The sequence below is a fragment of the Neomonachus schauinslandi genome, chromosome 8 (assembly GCF_002201575.2).
Source record: "Neomonachus schauinslandi chromosome 8, ASM220157v2, whole genome shotgun sequence".
Taxonomy (NCBI): Eukaryota; Metazoa; Chordata; class Mammalia; order Carnivora; family Phocidae; genus Neomonachus; species Neomonachus schauinslandi.
In genome coordinates, this window is record NC_058410.1 from 84,307,549 (window position 1) to 84,324,173 (window position 16,625).

The following is a 16,625-nucleotide window of genomic DNA, read 5'->3' on the forward strand; positions in this document are numbered from 1 at the left end:
TCTTCCATATTGTTCACCTTTCCTCTTTAGATTACATTCAGATATGACTTTGGTTTTTATTTCAGTTTATTAGTTCTCTCTTTAGCTCATTAATGGATATGAATTTTATTCAAATATGTTTGAACATTTTAATACTATGTTTTTCCTTCCAAATATTTTCAGTTATTTATTTTATTTATTTAAACATATTACATATACTTTTTAATACTCTGTTCTTATAATTTCAAAATACTAAGATTTTGTAGGTTTTATTGTGCTGTCAATTCTGCTTGTTCTTGCCTATGTTTCCTTCTTTGCTTTTCTTTCTTGTGTTCTTGTTGTGAGCTCATCCTTTTTGGATTTTTATCTGAGAAAATACTTTAAGTTCTTATTTCAAGTGACTTAGTCTAAAGAAATTTAGCATTCACTCCTGCCAATTGCCTAGAAGTCCTACTAACCAAGAATGGTTTTAAGCTGAATTCTTGACTTTTTTTTTAAACCTATGCAAGAAATATTAATTCACTCTTCAACCTTAACTAAGAAACAATTCATAGTTAAAAATCAAAGGTGGGTATTTCATTCCATTAAATGCCAAAATCTGAGACAGATAATTTTTCTTATAGTTTATAACAGGTGTTATTTCTACTTCACCCTTACACAGGGATACTTCTGGATCCCAGATTTTTATGAGAGTACTTTTTTATTTAAATTCAATTAGCTAATGTATAGTACATCATCAGTTTTTGATATAATGTTCAATGATTTATTAGTTGCATATAATACCCAGTGCTCATTACATCAGGTGCCCTCCTTATTGTCCATCACTGAGTTAACCAATCCCCCCACCCACTTCCCTTTCCGAAACCCTCAGTTTGTTTCCCAGAGTCAAGAGTCTCATATAGTTTGTCTCCCTCTCTTATTTCCTCCCCTTCAGTTTTCTCTCCCTTCCCCTATTGTACTCTGCACTATTCCTTATATTCCACATATGAGTGAAAACATATGATAATTGTCTTTCTCTGATTAACTTATTTCACTTAGCATAATACCTTCCAGTTCCATCCATGTCGATGTGCATGGTAGGTATTCATTTTTTCTGATGGCTAATATTCCATTGTATATATGAACCACATCTTCTTTATCCATTCATCTGTTGAAGGACATCTTGGCTCCTTCCACAGTTTGGCTATTGTGGACATTGTTGCTATGAACATTGGGGTGCAGGTGCCCCTTCTTTTCACTACATCTGTATCTTTGGGGTAAATATCCAATAGTGTAATCGCTGGATCATAGGGTAGGTCTATTTTTAACTTCTTGAGGAAAATCCATACTGTTTGCCAGAGTGGCTGTCCTAGCTTGCATTCCCACCAACAGTGTAAGAGGGTTCCCCTTTCTCCACATCCTCGACATTTGTTGTTCCCTGTCTTGTTAATTTTAGCCATTCTAACTGGTGTAAGGTGGTATCTCATCGTGGTTTTGATTTGTACTTCCCTGATGCCAAATGATGTGGAGCATTTTTTCATGTGTCTGTTAGCCATTGTATGTCTTCTTTGGAGAAGTGTCTGTTCATGTCTTCTTCCCATTTCTTGACTGGATTATTTGTTTTTTGGTTGTTGAGTTTGAGAAGTTCTTTATAGAACTTGGATACTAGCCCTTTATCTGATATGTCATTTGCAAATATCTTCTCCCATTCCATAGGTTGCCTTTTAGTTTTGTTAATTGTTTCCTTTGCTGTGCAGAAGATTTTTATCTTGATGAAGTCCCAATAGTTCATTTTGGCTGTTGTTTTCCTGGCCTTTAGAGACGTGTCTTGTGAGAAGTTGCTGTGTTCAAGGTCAAAGAAGTTGCTGCCTGTGTTCTTCTCTAGGATTTTGATGGATTCCTGTCTCACATTCAGGTCTTTCATCCATTTTGAGTTTATCTTTGTGTATGGTGTAAGATAATGGTCCAGTTTCATTCTTCTGCATGCGGCTGTCCAATTTTCCCAGCACCATTTACTGAAGAGACTGTCTTTTTTCCATTGGATAGTCTTTCCTGATTTGTCAAAGATTAGTTGACCATAGAGTTGAGGGCCCATTTCTGGGCTCTCTATTCTGTTCCATTGATTTATGTGTCTGTTTTTGTGCCAGTACCATGCTGTCTTGATGATCACAGGTTTGTAATATAGCTTGAAGTCAGGCAGGTATTGTGATGCCCTCAGCTTTGTTGTGTTTTTTTTTTTTTCCCAACATTCCCCTGGTGATTCAGGGTCTTTTCTGGTTCCATACAAATTTTAGGATTGTTTGTTTCAGCTCTGTGAAAAATGTCAATGGTATTTTGATAGGATTGCTTTGAATCTGCAGATTGCTCTGGGCAGCATAGACATTTTAACAATGTTTATTCTTCCCAACCATGAGCATGGAATGGGTTTTTCCACCTTTTTGTGTCTTCCTCAATTTCTTTCATAAGTGTTCTGTAGTTTCTAGAGTACAGATTCTTTACCTCTTTGGTTAGGTTTATTCCTAAGTATTTATGATTTTTTGGTGCAGTTGTAAATGGGATTGATTTCTTAATTTCTCTTTCTTTAGTCACATTGTTAGTGTATAGAAATGCAACTGATTTCTGTGCGTTGATTTTGTATCCTGCCACATTACTGAATTGCTGTATGAGTTCTAGCAATTTTGGGGTGGAGTTTTTTGGGTTTTCCACATAAAGTATCATGTCAACTGTGAAAAGAGAGAGTTCTACTTCTTCTTTGCCAGTTTGAATGCCTTTTATTTCTTTTTGTTGTCTGATTGCTGAGGCTAGGACTTCTATACTATGTTGAACAATAGTGGTGAGAGTGGGCACCCCTGTCATGTTCCTGACATTAAGGGAAAAATTGTTATGAGAATATTTTTAATACTCGCCCTGGCCTTTATCTCTAAACCCTGTGCCTCATGGGCCACAAAAAATGAATCCTAAGTTTAGCCCCTTACCTGGCCTATTTATCAGTGACTCTCAGTAAATGAGTTCTCTTTCTTTTCCTTCTAATAACAAGTTTTACTGTGTTTTCTGGAATTATCTTCCTTTTATTTCAGAATTCAGTAAGTGTTTCTTTGTAACTATATACTCAACCTATCTCTATTCAATACTGGTTCTGCTTCAAAGAAGTGGGATTAATAAATATGGTTTTATTATTATTCTGTCTGAAAAATATTAATACAGAAGGTGTGGCAATGTCAATTCATACTTTGCAGGAATATGCTCAGTATTTCATGGTTAGAATTGAAAATCCATCAAACCACTCACTGGTATTCAGAAAAATAATTTTTGCTCAATATGTCACATAATTTCTACCTGGTTACTTTGTATAATATTATGGTATTATGCTATTACAAACCAATATACTCATATTTTCAAAAGACCTACTGTTGGAAAATGTAAGCAAAAAAAAAAAAAACCACACACACTAAAATAAAAACCAATGTTATTAGCAAAAGTGACTGAGGCTAGGGAGTAAAAGGGGTACAGCAATAGAATGTTGAAATAATAAGAAAGTATGTCACCTCAAAGAAATATAGCTAAAGAGGTAACATCTTGTAGCTTTAGGGTCCTTCCAAGATTATGCTCACGTAAGGTGACAAGTCTTTGGACCAGACTGTCCAGTGTTCTACTCACTTTTTCTGACCCCAATAGATGTTGAAGGCACTGGTATTGAATGCAATTTTTAAGCCGACTACCCAGTTACCTACATGTTGGAAATGACAAATGAGTCAGCCTTACATAAAATGCTATCAAGTATAAAAGGAGAATTGAAATAATAGCCACATGATATTTTCCTCTTAGAGATTTCCCCATTGCAAAACATGCATTAGGTGGGCCTTGTGCCTGAGACATTAAGAGACACTAAAATTGAATGCCATTTTTAATATTGTCAATAATAGTGCATTATATGAAATAAAGAAGTGATATACACATACATCCAAATCACAAGCCTCAAGATAATTCACTATAACCTGTATATTGCTTCATAATTAATCAAATTTTTGTTTCATCCATATGAAACGCTGTTGAGTAAGTATTATTAACCTCTTTTGTACAAATTAGAAAACTGAGGGATTGTAACAATATGTAACTGTCTCCAAGTCTCACAGCTAATAAGTGACAGCAGAAGAAGAATGTTATTTTTGCTTGGGTCCAGACTTGACTATATGGAGCCCATGAGTATGGAAGAATTAAAATAGGGCATAAGCCAAGACTGGGGAAGAGTGAGGTTCTGTGGCTCTGATCTCAAAGATGATACAATTGTCCCCTAACAAATTCTGAAAGTGGTTATGATTGAAATATTCAATTAGGTAGGTAGTAACAAATCCAGTTAATAGGTAACACTTAAGAGGTATATATCCAAAGGAAATGAAAATGAGATATTGAAAAGATATCTGCACTCTTATGTTTATGACAGCATTGTTCATAATAGCCAAGATATAGAAAACAACCTAAGTGATGGACGGATAAAGAAGATGTGGTATATGTGTATATAAATATATACCATTCAGCCATGAGAAAGAAGGAAATCCTGCCATTTGCAACAACATGGATGGAGATTGAGGGCATTATGCTAAGTGAGATAAGTCAGACAGAAAAAGACAAATACTGTATGATATCACTTACATAGAGAATCTAAAAAAGCCAAACTTGTAGAAACAAAGAGTAGAATGCTGGTAACCATAGGCTAGGGGGTGAAAGAATTGGGGAGATGTTAATTTAGGGTACAAACTTAAAACTAGTAGATAAATAAGTTCCAGAGATCTAATGTACAGCATAGTGATTATAGTCAACATTACTGTATTGTAACTTCAGAGTTGTTAAAAGACCAGATCTTACTTGTTCTCACCACACATGAGAAATGATAATTATGTGACATGAGGGAAGCGTTAGCTAATGCTACAGTGGTAATCATAATGCAATATATAAATTTATGAAATCTACATGTTGTACACCTTAAGCTTAAAGAATGTTATGTGTCAATTGTATCTGAATAAAAAAAACATTAGATATATACAACCTCAGATTTGACCTATTTCTTCATATAGCTGAGATCCATTCAAGGAGGTAGGAAACAGAAGAAATCAGCTTCTAGAAGGATATTAGAAACTATGAAGACAAATATCTGGGCTCCAGCTAAGTGAACTTCAAGTTAACTATTGTTCCTGGTCCATAAAGATTTTGTATTAATTGGAAAGATGGTCAGGTAAGGAATAAGAACAGAATCTGAGACCTGACAGAAATCAGGGAATGTTGCAACACTAAGACTACACTCAGGTAAGAGGCTCACCTTGATGCATTGGATCTTCATTTTTGTTGGTTAAAGGAAGACTTGGTTAGGAGGAAGAAGAATCAAGTGGTTCTAGATCTATTCTCAAAACTGGGGTAGTGACTTAACTTCAACTATTAATTGGGCATGCTCTCATCCCTTTTCCTATGTAAGGTCAGGATTTAAAGAGTGTGTTCTTGATAAAAGATCTCCTTTGGTGATTCAGTTACAATTAATCTGATACTTCATAATTCCAAGAAGCATTCTGGTATTTACTAAGCATGAAGTGAATGTTATAGGATTGAGATTCAACAAAGGTTTCACATATTTTGGCACAATAAATTGTGCTGTTGTCATTTTACTTCACTTCACTGGTAAATTGCTTCCTGAATCAGATAGGTGATATTTTTTTCAGCCATGAAGTCTATTTTGTACCTGGATGTTTTTTATTCATTAAAGAGGTCATATGTTGAACCTAACATAAGAATACTCAATCTTGAAGGTCAAAATTAAAGACTGGAGAGGAAATTGAAACTTAACGAACTGAAGGGATTTAGCAAAACATATGGATGGGACATAATTATTTCCTAAATGTTATATAGGTAATATTCAAAATTAATGAATATGAACATAGTCACAGGACTATTGCTGAAGTGCTATAATCTTTGTGGACCTGGTCAAATTCATGAACAGGGTATTTTCTTGGAAGCCCTGAGCCATAACAGGAAGCTGTGTGAGGACTTACCATTCCCCAGTCCTTACAAACTTTATGGATGGAGGTAGGGCATCCCTCTTCCAACTATAGAAGTCAAAGAAGAATTTCAGAAAGAAGGGTATGTACTATAGATGAAGACAACAAAAGGTCTACTGGATTTTTAAAATGCAGTCATTACTACAATGGCTGTGTAATTTATTCTCAAACTGGAACACTTGTGAGATTGAAACAGAATGCTATTCATCATTACCCTGAGATAACAGGTGTACACTGGGATTATCCCTGACATACCTGGAAATATGGTAATTTGAGGCCTTCATGATCTTTGACAGTGCAAGATTCAAATAACAAGTTAGAAAAATTATAGACTAATAACAATGACAATACCCAGCACACAATAAGTATTGCGTATTGTCCTTTGTAAGTGCTTTACACAAAGTATCTCATTTCTTCTTCACAATAATCCTATGAGTTAGGTACAATCATTATAGCAATTTTACAAATGAAGATACTGTAGCTCATAAAAATCAAACAACTTAAGCAAAGTCAGAGAGCCAAGAACTGGAAGAAGGATTAGACCCCAGGCTGTCTGGCTTCAGAGCCCACATTCCTAACCACTATGCTACATGCAGCCTAGGTAGAGGTTGGAGAAAGATGAGGCAGGGTGGAGGGCAGTGGAGAAGCAGATGTTATCCTATTGTTCCGTTTGTTTGTTTACATTTTTGTTATCTTATTATAGTGGTTTTTCAGAGAATGAAAGGAAATGAATGAGTGGTACCTAGAGGATCCTTAAGCTTAAGAGAGGAATATAGGGAGAGATGAGCATATTTATGTATTGAGGTTTAGGATCCAGAAAAGAAGTAAAGTTATAAAATATTAGAGTGAAAGGGATCAAGATCCTATTTCCACTGATCTCCATGACCTGGACTAAGTGCCCAGATGGGAGTATTCTTCATGGAACAGAGGATTTTTCACACGCCCTACAGCTATGTATTCCCAATGGAGAAAAACTATCAGTAAGTCATTACTTAAGATCATGGTTACATTTATAAGATGTCTTGCCTATAAAATGTGCTTGTCAAATGTTTGTTTAATGAATAAGCTAAAATTAACTTTATGAATTTTTAATAAGGGCTTAGGTTTTAGCCATTTTTTCTTTTATACTTGATTATTCTTAGTTAAAAGACAATTCTCTTTTATAATAGAGACACATAAAACAATCCCATTATTATTCTAATAGATATTCAGTTAATGAAGTACAGTCAAATATATTGAAAATATATGTATATACCAAAACTCAAAGCTATTTTTAAAAAAATATTGAAGGTATTTCATGTTTAAAAATTATCGGAGGACTCAATTATAACTCATTATTGCATGTAAGATATTATTTTACTTATAAACTTTATTTTCATACAAATTTAAAACTGCTTACCTCTTAATTAACAGTAATAGACATAATGTTTAATAGCAAGATTCATTCATATATTCATTTGACAAATATTTAATGAATACTGAGTTCCATGTTGTAGCATATGGCAGTTAATCAAAGAGGCCAAGTCCCTGCTCTGCTGGAGCCTATGTTCTAGCAGGCAGTTAGCAGCAATAATAAAATTGGTAGATTTGCAAATATATGTCTATACCATTGCAGTATTTATTCAGTCATGCCTAGTAAAGGGGAAGAAGACTTCTCAATCAGATCACCCATGATATCATAACACAAGGATAGATAACATCTATAATATATTTTATTAAATGCTGTCTAGCCTTGGCTAGAGGTTGGTCATTTCTCTTTCTTGAGCAGCCAAATAAGTCCACACGCTCACCCACTCCCCTAATAGGGCTCTCACACTACAACATACCATACATCCATCCCAATAGCCTAGGGTCAGGTACCAGACAACCAAGGACATCTCCTATATGCTTGCAGAAATTTTTTCGAACTAGCCATTGCTAAACCTGTTTACCCTGCTTCACACTTTACTTCTCACAGAAACTACAATAAGAACACTTGCCCACAGTGTCCCCTCTCCCTCTGGCTGGTAACCAACCTCAATGGCCTGCAATCTGAGTGGCTGGCCCCGTATGGCATACTGTGTTTTCCTCAGGGAACTGTGAGTAACAAAACTGTAACACTCTTTCTGACTTCCTTCCCTTAATCTGCATCTGGTCTCATCATACCTCATTCAAGGTAATATGGTTAAAATACTATCTCATGCTGCATTTTCACATTGCATGGAAAGTCCTTTGCCTCTCTTCTATATTGCACAGATGTAGTCCATATTCCAATAACAGATTGAAGACTATTAGCATCCCATGTAATTAGACTTAAAAATTAGTGCATGAAGAGTTGTAACTTAAAAGAATAGCTACTGGTGTTCAAGAATATGTTTAATTTCATTTTTGGCTCGCACACACACACAAAAAGGAGTTGGTTTAGTCAGAATCAATAAGAGCTTATGGCCTTAAACCAGAAAAGTATTTTGAAAAGAAAACAAACAATAAAATCAACAAACCCTGTGTAACTTTCCCCATGGAGTGATGTGAATAGAGACAGAATAACTTTCTATATATCTTCCCTGCTAACCAGTGACCTCACTCTACTTTTGGCCTCATGCTCCTGTAGCTTCCAGTATTCCAAGGTTACTTTTGAGTGACCTTTGGAGATTTTGCCTCTTGGACAGTTTCTCCATATTTACCACTTAGCCTTGTTCATTTTCTATAAATTCTCTCTTTAATTGTGCACCAAAACAAATACTGTATGATTGACACTGTTTTGAAATGCATATTATTCAAATGCTGAAAACTAACTCTCCATACATCTTATTTCTGGCCTTTACTTCATCTTTAAGTGTTCCTTTTTAATATTTTTCTTACATTCAATTATCCATCTGAAGGATTTATTCCAGGTTTAGACTTAGAAACACTACAAATTCAAGGAATCATTGTAATCCAAGCCTATGTTGCTCTGATTTAGGAGTTCTAAATCAGTCTTAATATATGGGGAAGTGGTAAATTCGTGTTAGGACTTTACTTTAAGGTGAGTGATTCAGATAGAGATAAGATTAACTTTGAAATGAATTGAGTTGGATTCACGTTCAAATTTATGGAATATTAGGCCTATCATTATCATTCTTGGTGGTGGCTGTCCACAAAGAGCTAATCTATAGAACAGATTGAGGAAGAATTCATTGATGCTCCCTAAAACTCCTTCCTCCTATCTACAGAACTTTTTCTTTTGTTTCTGGAAAACTTTCACATCATAAATTGTGGACATAGATGGTCCACAAAGATGAAGGTGATGATGTTGGTGGACACCTCAAGCGTGGCTTGCAACATACTAAATAAAAATAATAAATAAATAAATAAATAAATAAATAAATAAATAAATAAAATTAAGTAATAGTATTTTAAAAATAATATTAAAGTAATAATTAAAGTAACAAAAATAATAAATAATAATATTAACAAATACAAAATTCATTTTAGAGTAGATGATATGCCAGGTATGTAGTGCTGGTTGCTATGGATGAGATGCCTAGCTTTCCTATGGATAATGTACAGACGTTATTATTTTCTGATCTGTCAGAGCTATTTGAATGAAGGCTAGCAACAGTGAGTTCCTTCTAAGATGGGATTCTCTGTTGTGGTGAACTCTTCAAAGGGGCTCAAAGGAGTTTTGCTCTACCATATTATAATACTAGCCATCAGGTGAATAGTTCCTAGTTTTCCCAAAAGAGGTTAAAAAAATGTATGTGACACACACATTTTATCAATAAGTCAATTACTAGAGTAGTTCAGGTAATTCTTGTTCTTTTGTTGTAAGCTTTCTTGGGTTAGGACTATGCCTTTCATTCTTCTGTAATTGTCTTATCCCAGCTTATTAGTACCTCTTAGCACCATGTTTTACACATATTAGGTTTTCAATATGCATTTGTTGAATACATTACGGCTTCAGAAAGTATACTGAATCATTTCAGTAGTGATATTTTAGGATACTGAGCCTCTGATTTGGATTAAAAACGGTTCAGTTTCTCAACAATTTACCTTTCTGAAGTCAAACGGTTAAAAAAAAAAGACTACCTCACAATCAATTCCAATTTTCAAATTTTACCACAATTTAACACATGAATTTCAGCTGACGGTTTGTATTTTATATCCTGTTCATTGCTAGCTCTCTAAAAGGTGATATCCAAAAATACAAAAATTCAATAAAAGATGTGTGAAAAATAAATGCCACTTGATTTCAGTATTTACTTTGTGATGGAATTCTCACTTTATATTTCTTGAAGCGGATTCCACTTTTCTAAATGCTGCATTCCCCAAATAAACATGTAAACAACAAAATGAAGATGACAAATGTGCAGGCTGAGAATTGGAGGAGCCTGAAAAAATGGATCCTCCAGTTTAGACATGAAGGACTCAGTCTTGAGTTTATAGAAGCATGTGTTACTTCCAGGTCCTTGTTTGGAATGCAAGTGTCTCCTTACATTATAGATTTGCATATGTTGCATACATTCTTTCAAGATGCAGCCTTATTACAACTGTGGTAACAATAAAAACACAAAGCAAAACACACATTATCTCAGGCTGTGCCTTTACAAGAAAGAAAGAAAGAGAGAGAGAGAGAGAGAGAAGAAAAAGAAAGAAAGAAAGAAAGAAAGAAAGAAAGAAAGAAAGAAAGAAAGAAAGGAAAAGGAGGAGGGAGGGGGGAGAGAGAGCACGAGAGTACAAATGCAGGCTATTTCTGAGATGCATGAGGACAAGCCCATGCAAAAAATATGCATCTCATCTCCTGGCTATTTCTCTTCTACCCTCTGGCTAAACAGAGTGCCTGAGTCAATATTTTACTCTAACACTGCCTTCTTAGAGTCCCACCCTATACATCAAAATTATTCTTCACATCCACTTAAAATATTTGGAAAGAATATTCAAAGGCTTGGCCAGAATGTGGGTGGGGTGGGAGTAGGGTTTGAGGCAGCTGGTGGACAGACCGTCCCCATATATATTTCAGTCTTTCATAATTATCTAGAGCACTCACTTCAGACCCCATAATTTTTCCAAGTTCAAACTATCTATATAAAAACTTATAAAAACTTATCTGAAGTAGAACACATCTACAACAGTACCTAGAGCAGTGACTACTACATAGTAGACAATAAATATTTGTTAAATGATTAAATATTTGTGGAATAGACAAGTGAATAAGAAACATACCTGAATGGAAATGCTTCAGATGGCCCAGAATAATGGTGCTAGCAGAAACAATGAAGCTCTAATTCCCAAGTTCTCAACACTTGGTGCGTGAATTTCATCTCTCTTTTAGATGCAAATTTTTATGGGATTTGTGACGAATGTCACTAACATTTCATGTGAACATATTTGAGTCTTTTCCTCCCGATGAAAAACTTAGTATTCCAGAATTTTGCAGCTTAAAAGAACTTTATAAATCATGCTGTTCAAACCTGATTCTACCCATCAGGAAGCTGAGAACTAAGGACTCAGGGCTTAGTGCTAGGGCCAGTACTAGCGTGCAATTCTCCTAAGTGAAAGTCTTGAAATTTTTTAGTGCTACATTAGGTCAACGTGAAAACACACAGGTCAGAATTCAAAGATATATTTAAAGGATAAAGAATACAAAAATGGAATTTTGGAGCTCACTAAGTACATTTTATCACCTACTAAGTTTATTCAAGATTTGCACTGAAAATACAAGTACAGTTTTTGATTTGCAGTAGATCCATTTTAGCAAAGTTGATAGTAAATTAATGCAATCGTGATTTTATATCTATGAATAAATAGCAAGGAAGGAAATGTGTTAACCCAAAGAAATGATGGTATCAGTAGCTCACAAATTATACCACACAGTCACCATTAGATGATCTACTCATAATGTCAATCGTATGCATTCAAGAGTTATAAACATTAAAACTTATTTTTTCAAATCTGCTCAAATGTTCCTTTTGAATTGGATGCTGACATGCCCTTCCATCCTTGTATCTTATGAATGATGTAGACATCAGAGCTTAAGATGAACTTAAAATTCTAGCCAAGTGCCATACTTCTCTCAGTCCTCTATAATATTCCTTGCAATATCAGGTTCATAATAGATCCTCAGAAAAAGTTGTGTGAATGAACATAGATAGCAGTGTAAAAGCCAAAAGGATGATTGTTGAAATCTTCCCTTTGCCAGTCAGAACTTTCATATTCTATCAGATAATTTGGAGGAGACAGAAGTCAGCTCTAATCTACATTGATTCTAAGATCGTAGGCTTCACCAACTCTGGCCTGGGATCATACTTTAACCACTGGCTTCCTGAGAAAATGCATGATGCCCTGCCTACAATTTGATAACACCAAAAGACACCAATGAAAGAACACACATTCACTAGCTTAGCATTTCAAAGTATCAGTAGCCTTATAGTACACTACACACTTTCATCTGTTTTTCATATTGAGTTTCCATGTTAGAGTTTACTTAAACAATGAGTCTGCATCAAAAAGTAAAAGTAAAGGTAAAAATCTATAGTAAATCTTCTCTCCAGTAGACATCAATGAAGAGAAAAGATATAAATGTGATAAAAGTTGAACTCACCTATCACATGCCTCCTTCTAAATATGACCTTGACTCTTGCCAAGAAGGATATAGATAGATTGTTTCAGGGAGATTCTTCCTGAGTTATGTTTGCCCCAGCAAAGCAAAACACATTATTTAAATAACTGTTTTCATAAATAGATAAGTAGAAAATGGTGTGCTTTTGGAGTTCATAAATGCTCATAAGTTTAAAAAAATTTAAAAAGATCTCTGCACCTGCATTAAAATTATAATTTATTATTGAGAAAATTGACTTTGTTACAACTTATTAAAAATAAAACTCTAACTTGTAAAAAAAATCATATCACATTTAGAAAACAATGGTCACTGTCATTTTTGACTAGTGCTCAGTATCTTTTTGTATTTTTTTTTTAGAGAGAGAAAGAGCATGCATGAGCTGGGGTGGGGGGTAAAGGGGGGGAGAAGGAGAAGGAGAGGGAGAGAGAGAATCTCAAGCAGGCTCCATGCCCAGCATGGAGCCTGACATAGGGCTTGACTAAGGGCTCGATCTCACGACCCTGAGATCATGACCTGAGCCAAAATCAGGAGTCAACGCTTAACCGACTGAGCCACCCAGGTGCCCCTTAGCATCTTTTTGATTCAGTTATAATGCCTTTAAGAAAAGTGAAAATAAAGAAATACTATAATATTGAGAAAAGGATTGTGTAAAACTACAGTTGACCTTTGAACAATGTAAGGGTTGGGGCACCCGCCCCACCCCCCCCGACACACATACAGTCAAAAAATCAGCATATAATGTTTGACTCTCCAAAACTTAACTACTAATAGCCTACTGTTGACTGGAAGCCTTACTGATAATACAGTCAATTAACATGTATTTTTGTATGTTATATGTATTATATACTCCATTCTCACAATAAAGAAAGCTAGAGAAAATAAAATGTTAAGAAAATAAGGAAGAGAAAATAAATTTACAGTACTGTATTGTATTCATTGGGAAAAAAATCTGTATAAGTGGTCCCATGCAGTTGAAACCATATTGTTCAAGGGTAAACCTTACAAAAAAAGTTGGACAGTTTAGAGACTTCTGAAGAAATTTCATGCCAAAGTTGTTATGGACACTAATACTGTTGTATGAATCAGAAAGCTATTTAACTAGTAAGTTTAAATACAAGGGTAGAGGGAAGTAACAAGAGAGTAAAATCACATCAATATTTACAAAGCATAAATTGAAACTATTATGTGCTATAAAAACATGCCACAAGCTAAAATGATATACCAGAGAGCAAGTGAGTAGTAGGAAAGAGTAAGTCTTCCTATTATTTAAAAACAAGTTTTAAAAATAAATGATTCAAGTCTTTCACTTCTAGCTAACATAGAGTAAAAAGGGCTGGATTTACTTTCCTATCTGAAATGACCATAACACCAGCCAAAATATCTGAAAAACAGTTTTCAAGATACTAGATATCAAACAGCAAAGAACAATGATTCCTGAGAGATAGGAAGCAAATGAGGTGAGCACTATAATTCCTTTAGCTCATTTCCTTGAGAGAGTTTTCAGGATTTAGTGAAGGAGGGTTAACCCAAGTGGAACCTGACAGACACTCTAAGTCAAAGAGAGAAAGTTGAGAGTTCAGGGTGAACAATGCAGCTAGAATATGCAGGGTTACTGGAAAGGAGAGCACTGCACACAGAGAAAACTCTGAAGATTTTCAGAGGGTCCCCTTAAATATTCATCTGAGTACTGACCAGTACATGCATGTAAGGAAACTACCTGAGGTTGTGAAAAAGACCATCCGAAAGACTCAGTGGAAAGTGTACCTCGTGCTCACACAGTGCTGAGAATATTGCCTATTTTCATCAGCAGAGTGGAAAACTTCATAATTCTTGAGGCATTAAGTCAAGTACTCAGAATGATCTTGTATAGTAGTGGGGAATAATTTGCTGTAGACTAGCCATTAAAATGTTCACTTCTGACAATATTATAACTACAACATGAAAGGATCCAGCTCTTTGCAAGTAAATTAACTGCATCCCAGAACAAAGTTGAAGAATATTTATAAGTTTACACAAATGTCCAGTACCCAACAAAGTAGATGTCACAATATCTAGCATTCAATCTAATTAGTAGACATACAAAGAAGCAGGAAAATATGACCCATAATGAGGGGAAAATGCAATCAACTGAAATTGACTCAGAACTGATGTGGGTGTTAGATATAACAGACAAGGACAGTAAAAGACATTAAAACATATTTCATATGTTCAAAAGTTAAGTAGAGACATGATGATACAAAATACGAATCAAACTTCTAGCAATGAGAAATACAGTGTCTAAGATGAAAAGTATACTAGTTTGGATTAATAGCAGATTAGACATAATCTGATAATTAATTAGAAATAATTAGTACACTTAAAGACACAGCAATAGAAACTATCCAGAAAGAAACATGAAGAGACAAAAAAAAAAAAAAAAAAAAAAAAATTAAAAAAAGAAAAGAGCATTAGTGAGCTGCAGGGCAATTTCAAGTAGACTAATATATGTACATAATTTGGAGTCTCCAAAGGGGAAGAGAGTGAGAGGAGGGGACAGAAAAAAATTTGAAAAAATAATGGCCAAAATTTTTCTGAAGTTGATGAAATTTATAAATCCATGGATACAAGAAGCTGAACAGATGAAAGAGGAAAAAGATTATACCAGTGCCCATCTAATCAAATTGCTCAAAACCAGTAATAGAGAATTAAGGTTGATAAGACAGTGGAGCAACATATTTAAAATACTGAAAGAAAAAACTGTCAATTTAAAATTCTTTAGGTATCAAAGATATACTTAAAAACAGAGGTGAAGACATAAAAAGCTGAAAAAATTTATCTCCAGAAAGCTGTCATTAAAGGAAATGTTACAAGAAATTCTCCATAGGCAGAAGGAAAATGTTACTAGATAAAAATCTGGATCTACGCAAAAAATGAAGATCACTGAAAATGGTAACTCTGTGCGCAAATAGGTAGGATCTTATTTTTCTTATTTAAATCACTTTAAAAGACCTCTGTTTAATAAAAAGACCAATAAATTATTGTGGTATTTATAGCATGTATAATTAAAATATATGATAATATTATAAAAGCTATTTGTGTGAAGTGGTATAATATCAGTTATGACAAACTGTGATAAATTAAAAATGTATACTATAAACCCAAAAGCAACAACTAAAATGACAAAACAAATAATTATAGCTAATATGCCACAAAAGAGATACAATAAAATCATTTTAAAAAATCCAAAAGAAGGCAGAAAAAGAGGAAAAGTAAACAGAGTACCAAGGGACAAATGAAAAACAAACAGCAGGATAACAGATGAACAAACAACCAAAGTAATAAATCATATTTAATATAAAGGTTCTAAAGCATCTCAATTAAAAGGCAGAGACTGCCAGATTGGATTTTTTTTTAAAGCAAGAGTCAATTATATACTTCATTGAAGAAACAGATTTTAAATATACAGGCACAGATGAATCAAAAGTAAAAGATGAGAAAATATATAACCATGCTTATGGTAATAAAAAATAAAGCTTCAGTGGTTATAGCAATATCAGACAAAGTAGATTGCTGATGAAACGATATTACAAGGGATTAAGAAGATCATTTCATAATGATAAAGATGTTAATTTATCAAAAGTTTATGCACAAAGTATCAAAGCCCATTCAAGAAGAAATAGGCAATTTTAAAAACCTATCTAAAGAAATTTAATTTTTTTAATTTAAAACCTTCCCACAAAGAAAATTCTAGGTTAGATGATTCCACTGGAAAATTCTACCAAGTATTTAAGGATGAAATAATACAAGTTCTAAAAAACTCATTTAAACAAGTGTAAAGGAGTTCTCTCTCATTCTTTAAGGTCAACATTATCCTGATGTCAGAACCATATAACCCTTGCCTTAGGAGATGTATCTAGAAAAATGTTGCTATGGCTGATGTCAGAGAAATTATTGCCTGTGTTCTCTTCTAGGATTTTTATAATTTCAAGTGTCACATTTAGGTCTTTAATCCATTTTGAGTTTATTTTTGTGCATGGTGTTAGAAAGTAGTCCAGTTTCATTTTTTT